Below are 5862 nucleotides of genomic sequence, written 5' to 3' on the forward strand. Positions count from 1 at the left end.
ATCGCCCTCTCGCCCTGTGCGGAGGCTCGGGGGCTGCTCTCGCAAACCCAGCTCCGGCCGAACCGTTGATAGCGTCAACATACCAGCCCGAGAACTTGGGACCCGACCGTACACCCGGGCTACGGCCAGCTCGCATGAGGGAACGACCAGACCAGCCGAAGCGTTACACGAGGCATTAAGACCTCGGAGGAGTCAAACCACCCCTCCGAGGCCTCGGGGGCTACACCCGGCGGGTGCGTTCGCGCACACCCACCGGAACAAAACGCAACCGAGAAAGGCTGGTCCCCTTGCAAAAAAGTGCGACGAAAGCCTCCAAGCGAGTGCTAACACTCCCTTCGAGGCTCGGGGGCTACTGTCGGGGACCATAATTAGGGGTACCCTCAAGGCTCCTAATTTTCAGCTGGTAACCCCCATCAGCATAAAGCTGCAAAGGCCTGATGGGTGCGATTAAGTCAGAGATCAGTCCATTCGAGGGACTCGATCACGCCTCGCCCGAGCCTAGCCTCGGACAAGGGCAGCCGACCCCAAAGGATCTCCGTCTCGCCCGAGGCCCTCCTCCAGCGGCGAACATATTTCCGGCTCGCCCGAGGCCCTGTCTTCGCCAAGAAGCAACCCTGACCAAATCGCCGCACCGACCGACCAAATCGCAGGAGCATTTAATGCAAAGGTGGCCTGACACCTTTATCCTGACGCGCGCCCCTCAGCCGACAGAGCCGAGGTGACCGCCGTCACTTCGCCGCTCCACTGGCCGGCCTGACAAAAAGACAGCGCCGCCTGCGCCGCTCCGGCTGCGGTGCCACTTGACAGAGTGAGGCTGACAGGCAGTCAGGCCCGGCCGCAGGCACCATAGGAAGCTCCGCTCCGCCCGACCCAGGGCTCGGACTCGGGCTAAGCCCCGGAAGACGGCGAACTCCGCTCTGCCCGACCCAGGGCTCGGACTCGGGCTAAGCCCCGGAAGACGGCGAACTCCGCTCCGCCCGACCCAGGGCTCGGACTCGGGCTAAGCCCCGGAAGACGGCGAACTCCGCTCCGCCCGACCCAGGGCTCGGACTCGGGCTAAGCCCCGGAAGACGGCGAACTCCGCTCCGCCCGACCCAGGGCTCGGACTCGGGCTAAGACCCAGAAGACGGCGAACTCCGCTCCGCCCGACCCAGGGCTCAGACTTGGGCTCAGCCCCAGAAGACGACGAACTCCGCTCCGCCCGACCCCCGGGGCTCGGACTCCGCCCTGGCCTCAGCCGTCGGTCTCCGCCTCGCCCGACCCATGGGCTCGGACTCGACCTCGGCCATGGAAGACAGACTCGACCTCGGCTTCGGAGGAGCTTACTGATAGTCGCCTAGAGGGGGGGTGAATAGGGCGAAACTGAAATTTACAAATATAAACACAACTACAAGCCGGGGTTAGCGTTAGTAATAATAAATGAGTTCGCAAGAGATGGCGCAAAACAAATCACAAGCAAATAAGGAGAGTGACACGTGGATTTGTTTTACCGAGGTTCGGTTCTTGCAAACCTACTCCCCGTTGAGGAGGCCACAAAGGTCGGGTCTCTTTCAACCCTTCCCTCTCTCAAACGGTCCCTCGGACCGAGTGAGTTTTCCTTCTTCTCAATCAACCGGGAACAAAACTTCCCCGCAAGGGCCACCACACAATCGGTGCCTCTTGCCTCGGTTACAATTGAGTGTTGATCACAAGAGCAAAAGAGAAAGAAAGAATGCGATCCAAGCGCAAGAGCTCAAAAGAACACGGCAAATTTCTCTCGCTAGTCACTAAAGGCTTGAGTGGAATTGGAGAGGATTTGATCTCTTTGTTTGTGTCTAAAATTGAATGCCTAGCTCTTGTAAGTGGTTAGAAGTTGGAAAACTTGGATGGCAATGAATGTGGGGTGGTTGGGGTATTTATAGCCCCAACCACCAAAAGTGACCGTTGGCTGGAGGCGTCTGCTCGATGGCGCACCGGACAGTCCGGTGCACACCGGACAGTCCGGTGCCCCTGCCACGTCATCGTTGCCGTTGGATTCTGACCGTTGGAGCTTCTGACTTGTGGGCCCGCCTGGGTGTCCGGTACACACCGGACATGCACTGTTTGATGTCCGGTGCACCGGTATGGGCAGCCCTGACGTCTGCGCGCGCTGCGCGCGCATTTAATGCACCGCAGGGAGCCGTTGGCGCCGCAGGGAGCCGTTGCTCCGCTGGCACACCGGACAGTCCGGTGCACACCGGACAGTCCGGTGAATTATAGCGGAGCGGCTGCCGCGCGAACCCGAGGCTGGCGAGTTCAGGAGGCCGAGCTTCCTTGGAGCACCGGACATGTCCGGTGCACACCGGACAGTCCGGTGAATTATAGCGCGCCGGCCTCCACGAATTCCCGAGGGCGAAGGGTTGGAGTCTGAGTCCCCTGGTGCACCGGACAGATACTGTTAACTGTCCGGTGGCACATCGGACAGTCCGGTGCGCCAGACCAGGGGTGCCCTCGGTTGCCCCTTTGCTCCTTTATTGAATCCAAACTTGGTCTTTTTATTGGCTGAGTGTGAACCTTTTGCACCTGTATAACTTATACACTAGAGCAAACTAGTCAGTCCAATATTTGTGTTGGGCAATTCAACCACCAAAATTATTTAGGAACTAGGTGTAAGCCTAATTCCCTTTCAATCTCCCCCTTTTTGGTGATTGATGCCAACACAAACCAAAGCAAATGAAGAAGTGCATAATTGAACTAGTTTGCATAATGTAAGTGAAAAGGTTACTTGGAATTGAGCCAATATAACTACTTACAAGATATGCAAGGAATGTTTCTTTCTTTATTTAGTATTTTGGACCACGTTTGCACCACGAGTTTTGTTTTTGCAAATTCTTTTGTAAATCCTTTTTCAAAGTTCTTTTGCAAATAATCAAAGGTAAATGAATAAGAGTTTGCAAAGCATTTTCAAGATTTGAAATTGTCTCTCCCTATTTCAAATGCTTTTCCTTTGACTAAACAAAACTCCCCCTAAAAGAGATCCACCTCTTAGTGTTCAAGAGGGTTTTGATATACCATTTTTGAAATACTACTTTCTCCCCCTTTTGAACACAATAGGATACCAAATGATAAAGACTTTTGGAAAGCACTAAGTTTTCAAATTTGGTGGTGGTGGTGCGGTCCTTTTGCTTTGGGCTCATTTCTCCCCCTTTTTGGCATGAATCGCCAAAAACGGAATCATTAGAGCCCTGGAAGTGCAATCTTCCCCTTTGGTCATAAATAAGTGAGTTAAGATTATACCAAAGACGAAGTCCTTTTGCGTTTGAGCTTTTTACTCTCTCCCCCAAGGATGAAGTCCTTTTCCTTGATGCTCATTTCTCCCCCAAAGAAGAGAGAGTTGCTCGGAGTGGTGGCGAAGTATGAGTTACGGAGTGGAAGCCTTTGTCTTCGCCGAAGACTCCAATTTCCTTTCAATATACCTATGACTTGGTTTGAAACAAACTTGAAAATACATTAGTCATAGCATATGAAAGAGATATGATCAAAGGTATTCAAAAGAGCTATGTGTGCAAGTCTTAGCAAAAGAAATTTCTAGAATCAAGAATATTTAGCTCATGCCTAAGTCTGGTAAAAGATTGTTCATCAAGTGGTTTGGTAAAGATATCGGCTAATTGATCTTTAGTATTAATGTAAGAAATCTCGATATCCCCCTTTTGTTGGTGATCCCTAAGAAAATGATACCGAATGGCTATGTGCTTAGTGCGGCTATGCTCGACGGGATTGTCGGCCATCTTAATTGCACTCTCATTATCACATAGCAAAGGGACTTTGGTTAATTTGTAACCGTAGTCCCGCAGGGTTTGCCTCATCCAAAGCAATTGCGCGCAACAATGTCCTGCGGCAATGTACTCGGCTTCGGCGGTGGAAAGAGCGACCGAATTTTGCTTCTTTGAAGCCCAAGACACCAAGGATCTTCCCAAGAACTGGCAAGTCCCCGATGTGCTCTTCCTATTGATTTTGCACCCCGCCCAATCGGCATCCGAATAACCAAGTAAATCAAATGTGGATCCCCGAGGGTACCAAAGCCCAAACTTAGGTGTATAAGCCAAATATCTCAAGATTCGTTTTACGGCCGTAAGGTGTGATTCCTTAGGGTCGGCTTGAAATCTTGCACACATGCAAACGGAAAGCATGATGTCTGGTCGAGATGCACATAAATAAAGCAATGAACCAATCATCGACCGGTATACCTTTTGATCCACGGACTTACCTCCCATGTCGAGGTCGAGATGCCCATTAGTTCCCATGGGTGTCTTGATGGGTTTGGCATCCTTCATCCCAAACTTAGCAAGAATGTCTTGAGTGTACTTCGTTTGGCTAATGAAGGTGCCCTCTTGGAGTTGCTTGACTTGGAATCCTAGAAAATACTTCAACTCCCCCATCATCGACATCTCGAATTTCTGTGTCATGATCCTACTAAACTCTTCACATGTAGACTCGTTAGTAGACCCAAAAATAATATCATCAACATAAATTTGGCATACAAACAAGTCATTTTCAAGAGTTTTAGTAAAGAGTGTAGGATCGGCCTTGCCAACTTTGAAGCCATTAGCAATAAGGAAATCTCTTAGGCATTCATACCATGCTCTTGGGGCTTGCTTGAGCCCATAAAGCGCCTTAGAGAGCCTATAGACATGGTTAGGGTACTCACTGTCTTCAAAGCCGGGAGGTTGCTCAACATAGACCTCTTCCTTGATTGGTCCATTGAGGAAGGCACTTTTCACGTCCATTTGATAGAGCTTAAAGCCATGGTGAGTAGCATAGGCCAATAATATGCGAATTGACTCAAGTCTAGCTACGGGTGCATAGGTTTCACCAAAATCCAAACCTTCGACTTGTGAATACCCTTTGGCCACAAGTCGAGCTTTGTTCCTTGTCACCACACCATGCTCATCTTGCTTGTTGCGGAAGACCCATTTGGTTCCTACAACATTTTGATTAGGACGTGGAACTAAATGCCATACCTCGTTCCTCGTGAAATTGTTGAGCTCCTCTTGCATCGCCACCACCCAATCCGAATCTTGGAGAGCTTCCTCTACCCTGTGTGGCTCAATAGAGGAAACAAAAGAGTAATGTTCACAAAAATGAGCAACCCGAGATCGAGTAGTTACCCCCTTATGAATGTCGCCGAGGATGGTGTCGACGGGGTGATCTCGTTGGATTGCTTGGTGGACTCTTGGGTGTGGCGGTCTTGGTTCTTCCTCATCCTCCTTTTCTTGATCATTTGTATCTCCCCCTTGATCATTGCTATCATCTTGAGGTGGCTCGTCTTCTTGATTTTGCTCTTCATCATTTTGAGCCTCATCCTCATTTTGAGTTGGTGGAGATGCTTGCATGGAGGAGGATGGTTGATCTTGTGTACTTGGAGGCTCTTCGGATTCCTTAGGACACACATCCCCGATGGACATGTTCCTTAGCGCGATACATGGAGCCTGTTCTTCACCTATCTCATCAAGATCAACTTGCTCTACTTGAGAGCCGTTAGTTTCATCAAACACAACGTCACACGAGACTTCAACTAGTCCAGTGGACTTGTTAAAGACCCTATATGCCCTTGTGTTTGAGTCATAACCAAGTAAAAAGCCTTCTACAGTTTTAGGAGCAAATTTTGATTTTCTACCTCTTTTAATAAGAATGAAGCATTTGCTACCAAAAACTCTAAAATATGAAATATTGGGCTTTTTACCGGTTAGGAGTTCATATGATGTCTTCTTGAGGATTCGGTGAAGATATAACCGGTTGATGGCGTAGCAGGCGGTGTTGACCGCTTCGGCCCAAAACCGGTCCGGTGTCTTGTACTCATCAAGCATGGTTCTTGCCATGTCCAATAGAGTTCGATTCTTCCTC

This window comes from Zea mays, chromosome 7 (genome assembly GCF_902167145.1).
Source record: "Zea mays cultivar B73 chromosome 7, Zm-B73-REFERENCE-NAM-5.0, whole genome shotgun sequence".
NCBI lineage: Eukaryota > Viridiplantae > Streptophyta > Magnoliopsida > Poales > Poaceae > Zea > Zea mays.